Source organism: Myotis daubentonii, chromosome 2 (assembly GCF_963259705.1).
Source record: "Myotis daubentonii chromosome 2, mMyoDau2.1, whole genome shotgun sequence".
Lineage (NCBI taxonomy): Eukaryota > Metazoa > Chordata > Mammalia > Chiroptera > Vespertilionidae > Myotis > Myotis daubentonii.
In genome coordinates, this window is record NC_081841.1 from 52,702,318 (window position 1) to 52,716,434 (window position 14,117).

Below are 14,117 nucleotides of genomic sequence, written 5' to 3' on the forward strand. Positions count from 1 at the left end.
TGGAGGGGAGAGCGAGGGTTGGCCGCATAAAAGTAGTGAAAAGGCATTTTATGTTGTTTATTGGCTTGGGGAGTTTGCCAGCAACTCCCCAAAGACTCGTCTTAAAGGTGAGCTCAGCGGCGACTCTAGGGCTGCGTAAAAGTATTGAAGATGTTATTAGGAACACTGTGCGTTTGCACTTTTCATCTTCAAAGCTCGTTTACATACATTAAGTAATTAATTTTCTCATATTCTCCCTGTGAGATGGCCTCACCCCACACCTGGAGACGGATATGAACTCCACAACAGTCTCCGTGGCTGGTTTGGGGTAGAGGCAGGGGCCCTCTCTCAGGGGGAAGTGCTAGGGGCCCAGGTTGGGTGAGACCACGAGATGTTATCCCCTCTTTCCTCCTGGCTCCACGAAGTGTCCATTGTCAAGTAAATCATTGAGTTTCAGGGGCCGATAGGTTAGGGCAAACCCAAACCCACCCGACTGCATTGCCTGGGAGGTGGGTCAGGACTGAGGGGCCATTCTGACCATGCTCCCTGCAGGATGGGGAGCACAGACTCTTAGAACCTTCTGGATTCCAGTCCAGAAGACTCTGCTTCAGGGCCTTCATTTCCCACCCAGCAAAACTGCTAACCACGTAACTTTCAGTGGCCTCAATAACAGCCACTTGTGGGTAATGGGGAGCCTCCCTTTGAGCCACTTTCTCCTGCTTGGCTGAGGGATGGAGAACCCTAACCTGGGGTAACCTGGCTGGTATGGACGTGTTCTGGGCACCTTCCCTTGGCTATTTAAGAAGAAACAGGTCCTTTGAGTCTCTCTTCCAAGACCACCAGCCAGAGGAGGTACTCATCCTGTTTGTCAGCCCCAGAACTGTCACCCTTAGGGGAACATTTAGAGACTGCTGGGGGGAAGGTGGCTCTTCTTGTCTAAGGAATGATTTCTGGCTCCTGGGAGCTCTGGGATCCTGGCTTCTTCTAACTTCCCTGCCTCCCGGTGTGTGTTGGGGACCCTTATTAGAAACATGGCTGCTATTCTTTTAAAGTTCAGTGAGCACAGACCTGGGGGATGTGGTCCCTGATCTTAGGGAGGTTAGGTAGACATCCCAGGTGTTAGGAGCCACAGCTGATGTGAGAGCTGATGAAATTCCTTTGAGGGTGACAACTCCCAGAACCAGACACTGCCGCTCTGCCACCTTTGCCCGAATCTTCCCTCAAATGCATGACATCCTGTACCGGGTCTTCCCTTGTCTCTACGGCTGGGCCCAGCGCAGGTCTTTGCTGAGGACCAGGCTGATGGGTTTTTGTCTCCGCATTCCATATCTGTTCTTCCGAGTAGGACAGCAGGGCCTTGGGCAGTGGGTGCGGGAGCAGGTAGCCTCATGATGGCCCCAGGTGATTTTCGAAGCATGGTCACCCATGGGAAAGCTGCTTGGACTTAGCCACTGGGCGATGGAATCAAAGTTGGAAAACCTGGTTCAAATTTGGACCCTTTCTAGTTGTGTGGCTTTGAGGAAATGCTGAACCTCTCTGAGCTTCTACTTGTTTTGGCTGTAATGGAATTCATCCTTACCTTCCAGGGTTGTCGGGAGGATTAAGTAGATAATAACACAAGAATGTGATTTGGGGACCAGAACATTCTGCATAAATGAAAGGGACTCTTGCTTCCTGTCAGAAGGCCTCCCCCCCCCGCCCCGCCCACCTCCACAGCCCCCTCACCCCTCCCTCAGCAGAGACTGGGCCTGTTCCGTGCTCCACCCACGGCCTTCACCTCCTCTGCGTGTTTATGGCTTCTTTACCGTTCCAAGGCTGCCTTTCATGTTTTCTTTAACCTGATTTCATTAGTATAAAAATTTGAGGTGGAGTCTGGGGGTGGAGACAGGAAGCGATATTGAGGAGCACAGGGGATGGTTTCCCAGCCTCCACCCCTCAGTGGGGGCTGAGCTGGCCTGGGTCCAAGGGTGTATTTTGGTGCCTTGGACAGTGAGCTCACGGACTGACAGTGTGTGGACCTGGAGCTGATGTGTGGGCCAAGAGGGATGCGGCACTTTGAAAGTGGGGAAGAGGGTGGTGGCTGAGTGTGGGAAGGAGAGGAGGGGTGAGCTCTCTGCTCAGCAGCCTCAAGAGCCCATAAAACCTCACCCTCTTCTCTTACCTGTGGGCCTCTGCTTCTTTCAGCTTATTGAAGAGGACAGAAGCAGACCATTTCTGCTGCTTCCTGAAGGCAGGAGGGAGTGAAGGCTTTTTTCTATAGGGTGGCTCATGTATCAGCTACTCCCCTATGGCCCCCCCGCCCCGCCCCCCCCAATGCACGTGTGTGTGTGTGTGTGTGTGTGTGTGTGCGCGCGCGCACACACACACACACACACAGACATCCCTCCCAAACCTCCACCCTGAATTGGACGTGGGCGCTGAGGATGGGAAAGAGGAGCTAGGGGACCAGGAGACCCAGGAAAGCCCCACTGCTTTCAGAAATAAGTTTTCCCATCCAGGACCAGCAGAACTATCCAGAACAATGGGCACCTGGGTAGGCATGGAGTAAGGGCAGGCCCAATCTGGCACAGGGACGCACTCATGGGCACTAGGTAAAGCTTGTGTCACTGCAGATGGCAGCTGAGGCCAGGCTGGGTGGGGCTTCCCAGGATGGCTGTCTGGATGGCACTTTGGATTGGAGGGGCTGGGCTGTTACCAGGTCACTCAGGGCAAATGAGAAACTCATAGGTCAGACCAGTCTGACAGCTGCCCTGGACCCATGGCAGATAGGCCTTTGCCATATGGTTCACCCAAGGGAAGTATATAAAACCCATAGCTCCATGCCTCTCTCTGCCCATCACCCACTATCTGCTCAGTAGGACCAGATCCCAGTCCTGAGCTGGGATGGGAGCTGGTCCTCCCTTCCCTGGCCTCTTCCTCCTTTCCTGCCCTATTTGCTCCCATACCCCAAGCATTCTCCCTGGTTACACTTTGCTGGGATGTCCCCGACCGGCCAGCCACCTCTTCCAGGAAGCCTTCTGATCGAGTCAGAGGGAGGCTGTGATTCCTCCCTCCCTGTCTCAGGAGGCAGCTCAAACAGTGCCCTTCCTGGGTAACTCCGATTATCCCCTTCCACACCCTTTGTCCTGGGTGTTGTCCTTCATCACCCTTTTGGTCTTGTACTCTCCTGTCCCCACACCTTTTGAAAGTCACACCCAGTGTCGGGAATCCCCGCTCAAGAACCCATGTCCTCCCTGTAATTTAAAATGCTCCCAAGAAGTCGCCCCTTCCAGGAAGCCTTCAAGAGTTAATTGGATGAGAGAGCTTGTTTACCCCACCCTGGAGCCCCAGGCAACTTCCCCCACCCCCTCTGAAGCTGCTTCCCTCCTGCGGTCCATCTCCTGGGGTTTCACCAGAGGCCTTTCCATTCCCATTGGATCCACCTCGGATGAGTCATCCTCCTCCTGCATGTTACCTAGCTGTGATGCTTGTTGGGGGAATGCTTGCTCTTCCCCACTCTAGGGTTCACTATCTCCCTTCCCTTTTGCTCCTCTACTATGCTCCCCCCGCCCCCCCCCCCCCACCCCACCGGCTTGTAGAAATGCTTCTGGACTTGTCCAACGATAAGGGAGCTCAGATACCTTCCTGTCCTGCCTGGTTGACCCTTGAGATTCTGTATTTGTATCTGCCAGGGTGCTCATGGATCATCTCACTGTCTTTGCTGGCTAGCTCTACGGAATAGACCCTATGGACAAGGCACATCCTGAGCAGGGCCTTGGTGGCTGCCCAAATGGCTTATTCATGTCAGACATCGCCCATCATCTCTGCTGGTCTTCTCACTTTTACTGTGTGCTTGAATCTGCACTACCTCCTGGAGCTGGGACACAGCTCTCAAAGGGCCTTCTAGTGCTGTGACACATTCTTTGGCTTTCATAAAACTTGGGCATGACTTAGAGACCCCATAGGACAGGAGTGAGGTTGGACCAATAGGAAGGAGCTGGATGAACCACTGGCCTATTCCCAACATAGCAGAAGCTGGGCCCCTCATCCAGTCGGCACAACTGCTCCCTGGGAACTCAGAGGTTCTCTAGTCTTGCCCCAAAAGCAAGTCACACACCCTCCTGCAGGCTGCATTCCCAGTGGCTTTTCTGGTTTCCTGTGACTACTTTGGGTCACATCAGGTGCTAAGTAAATCCAGAACCTCTAATTTCAGAAAGGGTCATACTAATGGTTTGGAATTTTTTTCTTCTTTTATTTTTAGCACTAGAATCATTTCCCTAAATCGTAGGGTGAAAACGGCTATCTAAAACTGATGGTTGATGCTGTCAGCTACTTGATGCGGAGTGGGGATGTTGTTTGAGCCAGACCCTCGTGGCCCTGTGCTGGGAAGACACACAGGGACCATGTGGGACTCAGGTCCCCCAGATGTATGTCCTGGCCATCAAAAAAAATCGAAAGTGTATACATTAAAGTAAAAACATTACAATAAGCTAAGTTCAATTTGTTATGGAAGAAAGAAAAGTATTTTTGATAAACTTGGTGCAGCCTAAGTGTACAGTCTTTATGAAGTCTAAGTAGCGTGCAGTAATGTCGCAGGCCCTCACATTCACTCACTCACTGCCTCACCCAGAGCAGCCTCCAGTCCTGCCAGCTCCATTCCTGGTGAGTGCCCTGTAGGGGTGCACTGTTTGTTGTCTTTTATCCTGTATTTTCACTGCTATGTTTAGATATGTATATATACAGATACCATTGTGTTATAATTGCCTACAGTATTCAGCACAGTCCCATGCTGTATAGGCTTGCAGCCTAGGAGCCATAGGCTGCACCATATAGCCTAGGCGTGCAGTAGGCTGTACCATGTAGGTTTGTGCCAGTGCACTCTATGAGGTTCACACACCAATGAAATTGCCTAACAATGCATTTCTGAGAATGTATCCCTGTTGTTAAGTGACACAAGACTGTATATATAGTTATAAAAGCAGATAGGATTGAAACACTGGTCTCTGCTTGGCTTGGCTCCATCCACTCCATTACAAGCACTGGAGAGTGATCCCCTTAAAACATTAGGTTGGATTATGTCACTCCTCTGCTCCAACACCCCAATGATTCCCCATTTCACTAGGAAGAAAAGACAAATCCTAGCAGTGGCCAGCAAGGCCATGCATGCACTGCCTGCTCCTGTTGTCACCTCTCTCACCTCAGCTTCTTGCTCTTCTTGCAACCACACCGGCCTCCTGCTGCTCCTCAGACACACTGCACACTCCTGACTCAGGGCCTTTGCACTGGCTGTCCCTTCTGTCCAGAATGCTCTTCCCTCAGCCTCACACCTTGCTCCATTGCCGCCTGTGGGTCTTTACTCAAAGACTGCCTCACGGAGGTCCCTGACCCTTCCTTTAAAAATGGCAACCTGCCTTTCCATTCCTACACATTCTCCATCAGGCTTATCTTGCTCGGGTCTTTCTCTATGTTCCATAGCACTTAACGCTCTAACACACTCTATAATTGACTTATCTATTGTATTTATTGATTATAGTCAATCTTGCTTCTCACCCAAAAACAAACTCCATGGGAGAAGGGATTTCATGTGTTTTAGTCATTGATGGGCTTCAAGCACTTAGACCAGTGCTGGGAATATAGTAAGTGCTCAGTAAATATTTGTTGACTGATTGAATATATAAATGAGTGGATATCTTGAAAACTTTAGATATTTGGTATTTGGCAGAAAATGCTACCTTGTGGGAAGCTCTGATGCTTAGCCCTGAGGAGCACTCCCAGTTTGAAAGCCGTGGGACCCAGAGCCCTCTGTGGGTTTTTCCTGCTTCGAGGCTGTGGTTTTCTGAGCACCTGTGGGAACAAAGACTGACGCAAACACAGAAAAGTGAAAACAGTGCTATGCTGGGCTGCTGAGACAGGCCGTGGGTTTCTACACACATTGTTGTAGTGTTTGTGTCCTAAATACAATTTTGGAAGAAAAAATTGTTTTAAAAGATTCTAAGATCCCCTCCAACCCCATGTCAAATCGCCAAATACTTGGCTTTGGAAATGCCCTGTGCATTGGCACCTTGGAAGTTGGCAGCCAGCAGAGGGCAGCAAACTCCCGGAGTTGGCTGGACAGAGGCTCAGCCGTGGCTACAGGAGTAGGAAAGGCCAGGCCTCTGCCTGCTTGCCTGTGACTCAAGGTTCAGGTACTTTGGATGCAGGTGCTGGAAACAGTCATCTGACACTGCAGCCACCACCTGTGCTTGGCATTGTACTGGCTGAGCTGCTGAACAAAGCTATTCCCCATCTATACCAATAAAAGGGTAATATGTTAATTAGACTGGGAGACCTTCTAGGAGACCTTCCGGACATCTTTCCGGAAAAAGCCATGGTGGTGGGGCCAACGCAGAGGTGGTTAGGGGCGATCAGGCCAGCAGGGGGGGCAGCTGGGGGCAATCAGGCTGGCTGGGGGGTGCAGTTGGGGCGATCAGGCCAGCAGGGGAGGGCATTTGGGGACGAGCAGGCCAGCAAGGGGGGGGCAGTTGGGGGCAATCAGGCCAGCAAGCAGAAGTGGTTAGGGGTGATCAGGCTGGCAGGGGGGCAGTTAGAGGCGATCAGGCAGGCAGGTGAGCGGTTAGGAGCCAGCAGTCCCAGATTGCGAGAGGGATGTCCGTCTGCCAGTTAGGCCCTGTGGGATTGGGCCTAAACTGGCAGTTGGACATCCCTCGAGGGGGTCCCAGATTGGAGAGGGTGCAGGCCGTGCTGAGGGACCCCCCCCATGCATGAATTTCATGCACCGGACCACTAGTTAGTAATGAAACTAGTACCCCCCCCCACCATCATCAAAACTATTGCAACCATTTATTATGCACCCACTGTGTGCTAGACAAAGTGCCAAGAACTTTAATTATGCCATTGCATGTAATCTCCACAACAACTCTTTGACATTGAAAATATTCTTCCATTTTACAGAGAAGGCAAGAGGCTTTTTGCTTCCCTCCAGTATTATTTTCCTTCATTCTGAAGAACTTCTGCCTTCTTTTTAGAGTAGGTAGGTCTGCAGGGTGCAGGTGACAGATTCTCTCAGTTTTCCTTCATCTGAGAATGTCTTTTTTTTTTTTTTTTTTTTTGCATTCACTTCTGAAGGATATTTTTGCCAGACATAGAATTCTGGGTTGACAGCACTTAAAAATGTCATTCTATTTTCTTCTGTCTTTCAAGGTTTCTAGTGAGAAATCTGTGGTCATTTGACTTGTTGTTCTCCTATAGGTAATATGTCATTTTATGTAGTTTACAAAATGTTATTTTCTAATCTTCTTTTCTCTTTATTCTTCAGATTGGATACTTTTTGTTAATGTATCTTCAAGTTATTAACTCTCTTTTGTCCTCTCCTTTTTGCCATGGAGTGTATCCATGATTAAAAAATTTTTAATGTAGTATTTTTCAGTTGTAAAATTTCCATTTGGTTCTGTTTTTATAGTTTCTTCCAATGTGTTTTCCGATATCTTCTGGAACAGAGTTATAATTGGCTTTAAGGTCTTTGTGTGATAATTCCAACATCGGTGTCATCTTGGGACTGACATCTGTTGATTTTCTTTCCCCTTCAGAATTGGTCACGTTTTCCTGGTTCCTTGAATGTCAAAATAATTTTAGCTCATATCCTGGACATTTAAAATATTCTGATGTATAGACTCTTGGTCCTGCCAAACCCTCTGGAGGATTTTGAGTTGTGTTTTGTTTTAGTGGAGAATCAGCCTAGTTAGGTTCTGACTGCAAGTTCTGTCTCTCCTACATGGGAAATGGTTCCATACTTAGTTTAGTTTTCCAAGCCTTTGTTTACTGCTTTGTGTCTGTCCTGTGTATGGTGCTCAGGGGTTTGCCTGAAGCTGGGGCAGTGGTTTAACTCTTACCTCAGTTCTCTAAACCTTTGACCTGCTGCTTTGTGTCTCTTGTGTGTGCTGCTCAAGGGAGAGCCCAGGACTGGAGAGGACTTACACACAGAGGAATCCCTTTATCCTCACCCCGCTTCCCCTTTTTCAGGGCCTCTTTTCCTGGTTCCCTCAGCCAGAAAGAGCAGGTTTCTCTTGGAGGTTTGCTGCCCAGGTCATTGCTGCTGCACAGCTCCACGACTGGGAGCTGCTCTTTGGGCAAAGCCATGAGAGAAAAGAGAAACACATGAGCATTCCCCTTCCATATTTTCCAGCCCCCAGGGGCCCCCTTTCCTGCTGTCTCTGGTTAGAAAGACAGGATTTCTATTGGAGAATTAGCTGGTCATGCTGATGGTTCACAGCCCCACAGCTGGGGCCCACCCTCAGCTCAGAGTCACGTGAGCAAAAGGGAAAACACACAGGCCACTTCTGCAAGCTTTGTGTTCCTGCCATAATCTACCTGCTTTTGTTCACTTTTTTGAGTCCTCTGAAAGTTTATTTTTAAACAATTTTATCCAGAGTTTTTTTGTTGTTATTAGTGGGAGTGACAGGCTATCATAGGCTTACTCCATCATGGATGAACTGGAAGTCAACTTAGTTTAAACAGGATCACCTGGGCTGATTTTTTTGAGAATAGACTGAAGAAAGAGAGAGGAGTAGGGAGCCAGTTAGGAGGCTACTGCAGTTGTCCAGGCAAGAGTCATGGAAACTCAGGCCTCAGTGGTCATCATGGAGGTGGGGGAAGCAGTTGGATTCTGGACATTATTTGAAGGTTAAGCTGATACAATTTGTGATGGACTAAATATGGGGATGCTAGAGAAATAGGTTAAAAATGATTCCAAGATTTTATTTATTTTTAATTTATTTTTGCTTAAGCAACTGAATGCACTTGCCATTAATATGGAAGGAGCAGCACGGAGGGGAAGAAGGAAGATGAGGCGTTTGTTTTGGGACATGTTTAGTTTGAGATGCCCATTCGATATGCAAATGGAGATGTCAGGGCAACCTGTATATACCAGCCTGTAGTGAACGGGAGGTCTGGCCGGAGACATAAACTCAGGAGTTAATGGCATATGGGTGGCATTTCAAGTCATGAGACTGGGTGAGGGCACCTATGGGGTGCGATAGAGAGAGAAGAGGCCTGGTGGCTGGCGCCTGAGGAGCCCCAGTGTTGACTTGTTTGACTCGGGAGGTTGGAAGCAACGCCGTCCCAGTGCCATGTGTTAGTCAGGGTCCAATCAAGGGACAGTACCACGCTGTAACTTGAACAGAGGAAGTTCAATATAGACACTGTTGGGGTGGGAGTCATGAGGGAAAAGAACTCAAAGAGTATAGAAATGACTGATGTAAGGGCTAGCAACTAGGGCTGTGATAGAGGCCCCAAGGAAAAGCCACGGCTGAGATCCAGACCTCGGGGGAGAGGGCACAGCCACTGCTCGCTGGGTTCCAGAGAAGTCACTGTGGTGCCCCACCAATGGGACTTGCTGGGAACCTTCCATCCAGAACCTACTAGTACACCCTTTAGGGTGCTGGGGAGAGCTTTCACAAGGAGGTGTCTTGCTGGAGGCACTTTGATATGTAATTGCCCAAGACGGATGCTGAGGAAGCTCCTGGCTGCTGGCTGCTGTGCCAGGGGGCCTGATAGTATAGACGGTGTCTGCGCTGCAGGAATCGGCACTGGGGAAACGGCCGAGAGAGCACAGTGGAGGCAAAGTTCCCTACTTCTCAAGGCCTCACCAATGTTTATGGAAATGCCTACAGACAAGGCTTAACTTCATACCAATGGATCTAAGGGGATAAGCTCCATTTGCACAGAGTAGGGAATAAAGGTGAATCTGGAGCTGAGGCAAGATATTGATATCTGGCACAGGTGAATGTGGGTCTGGCCTAGGAGAGGCACCAAGGCCAGATGGAGACAACCTTGATGTTGCTGTCACCTGAGGGGTGCATGTGATTTTACATGGGAGACGGGATGGGAAGTCAGGAGCCCCTGGAAGCAGGACAGGAGGTGGTTGGTGAGTCCTGGGTCAGGTAGGCCTTAGGCTGTGAGCAGAACAACCTGTATGTTCTCAGGTTGCTCGATGAAGTCTGAGCATATAAAGATGGAAGGTGTGCTTCCTGCTCCTTGAGTGCCGGGAGCCGGTCCATCCTTGCTGTTTCAAGGGACCTGGCATATATGGCATACTGTTCTTTTTTTTTTTTTTTTTTTTATTGCTTAAAGTATTACAAAGGGTATTACATATGTATCCATTTTATCCCCCCGCCCTAGACAGTCCCCTAGCCTCCCCTATCACCCAGTGTCTTATGTCCATTGGTTATGCTTATATGCATGCATACAAGTCCTTTAGTTGATCTCTTACCCCCCTACCTCCTGCCCCCCAACCCTCCCCGGCCTTCCCGCTGCAGTTTGACAATCTGTTTGAGGCAGCTCTGCCTCTGTATCTATTATTGTTCAAAAGTTTATAATGGTCTCTATTGTCCATGAATGAGTGAGATCATGTGGTATTTTTCCTTTATTGACTGGCTTATTTCACTTAGCATAATGCTCTCCAGTTCCATCCATGACGTTGCAAATGGTAAGAGTTCCTTCCTTTTTACAGCAGCATAGTATTCCATCGTGTAGATGTACCACAGTTTTCTAATCCATTCATCTACTGATGGGCACTTAGGCTGTTTCCAGATCTTAGCTATGGTGAATTGTGCTGCTATGAACATAGGGGTGCATATATCCTTTCTGATTGGTGTTTCTGGTTTCTTGGGATATATTCCTAGAAGTGGGATCACAGGGTCAAATGGGAGTTCCATTTTCAGTTTTTTAAGGAAACTCCATACTGTCTTCCATAGTGGCTGCACCAGTCTGCATTCCCACCAGCAGTGCACAAGTGTTCCTTTTTCTCCACATCCTCTCCAGCACTTGTCGTTTGTTGATTTGTTGATGATAGCCAGTCTGACAGGTGTGAGATGGTACCTCATTGCTGTTTTGATTTGGATCTCTCGGATGATTAGTGACTTTGAGCATGTTTTCATATGTCTCTTGGCTTTCTGAATGTCCTCTTTTGAAAGGTGTCTATTTAGGTCCTTTGCCCATTTTTTGATTGGATTGTTTATCTTCCTTTTGTTAAGTTGTATGAGTTCCCTATAAATTTTGGAGATTAGGCCCTTATCAGATATGTCATTGGCAAATATGTTTTCCCACACAGTGGGTTTTCTCGTTGTTTTGTTGATGGTTTCTTTTGCTGTGCAGAAGCTTTTTATTTTGATGTAGTCCCATTTGTTCATTTTTTCTTTAGTTTCAAGTGCCCTAGGAGCTGTATCAGTGAAGAAATTGCTTCGGCATATGTCTGAGATTTTCTTGCCTTTGGATTCTTCTAGAATTTTTATGGTATCCTGTCGTACATTTAAGTCCTTTATCCATTTTGAGTTTATTTTTGTGTATGGTGTAAGTTGGTGGTCTAGTTTCATTTTCTTGCATATATCTGTCCAATTTTCCCAACACCATTTATTGAAGAGACTATCTTGGCTCCATTGTATGTTCTTGCCTCCTTTGTCAAATATTAATTGAGCATATTGGTTCGGGCCGATTTCTGGGCTCTCTATTCTATTCCATTGATCTATATGCCTATTCTTGTGCCAGTACCAGGCAGTTTTGAGAACAGTGGCTTTGTAATACAACTTGATATCTGGTATTGAGATCCCACCTACTTTGTTCTTTTTCAGGATTGCTGCAGCTATTCAGGGTCTTTTTTTATTCCAGATGAATTTTTGGAAAGTTCGTTCTAGATCTCTGAAGTATGCTGTTGGTACTTTAATGGGAAGTGCGTTGAATTTATAGATTGCTTTGGGTAGTATGGACATTTTAATGATGTTGATTCTACCAATCCATGAACACGGTATGTTCTTCCATCTGTTTATGTCTTCCTCTATGTCTTTTTTCAACGTCCTGTAGTTTTCTGAGTAGAGGTCTTTTACCTCTTTAGTTAAGTTTATCCCTAGGTAGCTTAATTTTTTTGGTGCGATGGTAAATGGGATTGTTTTTATAATCTCTCTTTCTGAAAGTTCACTATTGGTGTATAGAAATGCCTCAGATTTCTTGGGGTTAATTTTGTATCCTGCTACATTGCCAAATTCATGTATTAAGTCTAGTAGCTTTTTGATGGAATCTCTAGGGTTTTGTATGTATAATATCATGTCGTCTGCAAATAAGGACAGTTTTACTTCCTCTTTTCCAATTTGGATGCCTTTTATTTCTTCTTCTTGCCGAATTGCAATGGCTAACACTTACAGTACTATGTTGAACAGGAGTGGTGAGAGGGGGCATCCCTGTCTTGTTCCTGTTCTTAGGGGAAATGGTGTTAGTTTTTGTCCGTTGAGTATGATGTTGGCTGTGGGCCTGTCATATATGGCTTTTATTATGTTGAGGTATGATCCTTCTACACCCACCTTGCTGAGAGTTTTTATCAAAAATGGGTGTTGAATTTTGTCAAATGCTTTTTCTGCATCAATTGATATGACTATGTGGTTTTTTTCTTTCAATTTGCTTATGTGATGTATCACGTTTATTGATTTGCGGATATTGTACCATCCTTGCATCCCTGGGATAAATCCTACTTGGTCATGGTGTATGATCTTTCTGATGTACTGCTGGATCCGATTTGCTAAGATTTTGTTGAGGATTTTGGCATCTATGTTCATGAGGGATATTGGCCTGTAATTCTCTTTCATTGTGTTGTCTTTACCTGGTTTTGGTATTAGGGTGATGCTGGCTTCATAGAATGAGCTTGGAAGTGTTCCTTCCTCTTGAATTTTTTGTAGTAGTCTGAGGAGGATAGGTTTTAGTTCTTCCTTGAATGTTTGGTAAAACTCCCCTGTGAAGCCGTCTGGTCCTGGGCTTTTGTTTGATGGAAGCTTTTTGATGACTGCTTCAATTTCTTCCATAGTTATTGGCCTGTTGAGATTTTTAGATTCTTCCTGATTGAGTTTTGGAATGCTGTATTTTTCTAGGAATTTGTCCATTTCCTCCAGGTTGTCTAGTTTGTTGGAGTAAAGCTGTCCATAGTATTTTTTAACAATCATTTGTATTTCTGTGGGATCTGTTGTTATTTCGCCTCTATCGTTTCTGATTTTATTTATTTGGGTCCTCTCTCTCTGCTTCTTGGTGAGTCTGGCTAGAGGTTTATCAATCTTGTTTATCCTTTCAAAGAACCAGCTCTTGGTTTCATTGATTTTCTGTATTGTTTTTTTGGCCTCTATGTCATTTATTTCTGCTCTAATCTTTATTATCTCCTTCCTTCTGCTCACTCTGGGGTTTTCTTGTTGCTCTCTTTCTAATTCTTTGAGTTGTAGAGTTAGATGATTTACTACCATTTTTTCTTGTTTTTTGAGATAGGCCTGTAGAGCTATAAACTTCCCTCTCAGGACTGCTTTCAATGTGTCCCATAGGTTTTGGATTGTTGTGTTTTCATTGTCATTAGTTTCCAGGATGTTTTTAATTTCTTCTTTGATCTCATTGGTAACCCAATCAATATTTAATAGCATGCTATTCAGCTTCCAGGTGTTTGAGTATTTTGGGTTGTTTTTATTGTAGTTTATTTCTAATATTATGCCATCGTGGTCTGCGAAGACACTTTTTATGATTTCAATCTTCTTGAATTTGGGGATACTTTGCTTGTGACCCAATATGTGGTCTATTTTTGAATATGTCCCATGAGCACCTGAGAAGAACGTATATTCTCTGGCTTTGGGGTGAAGTGTTCTGAAGATGTCTATTAAGTCCATCTGATCTAGTGAGTCATTTAGGATTGCTGTATCTTTGCTGGTTGTTTGTCTATAGGACTTATCCAGTGCTGTCAATGGTGTATTAAAGTCCCCTACTATGATTGTATTGTTGTCGATCTCTCCTTTGATATTTTCCAGGAGTTTTTTTATGAATTTGGGTGCTCCTACATTGGGTGCATATATTTTACCAGGGTTATATCTTCTTGTTGTATTGATCCCTTTAGTATTATGAAGTGGCCTTCCTTATCTCTTGTTAAGGCCTTCACTTTGAGGTCTATTTTGTCCGATATAAGTATTGCTACCCCAGCTTTCTTTTCCTTTCCATTTGGCATACTGTTCTTAATATGTTTGCTCACCTTCTTGGCACTATGTGTTTTAACCAAGGTCACCTCTCTGAGAAAGGTTGTTTCCCCAGGTAGGGATTTTCCCCTGAAGTTAGGGAGGGAATAAAACCCCTTAACTAAGTGCCAGTCGGGT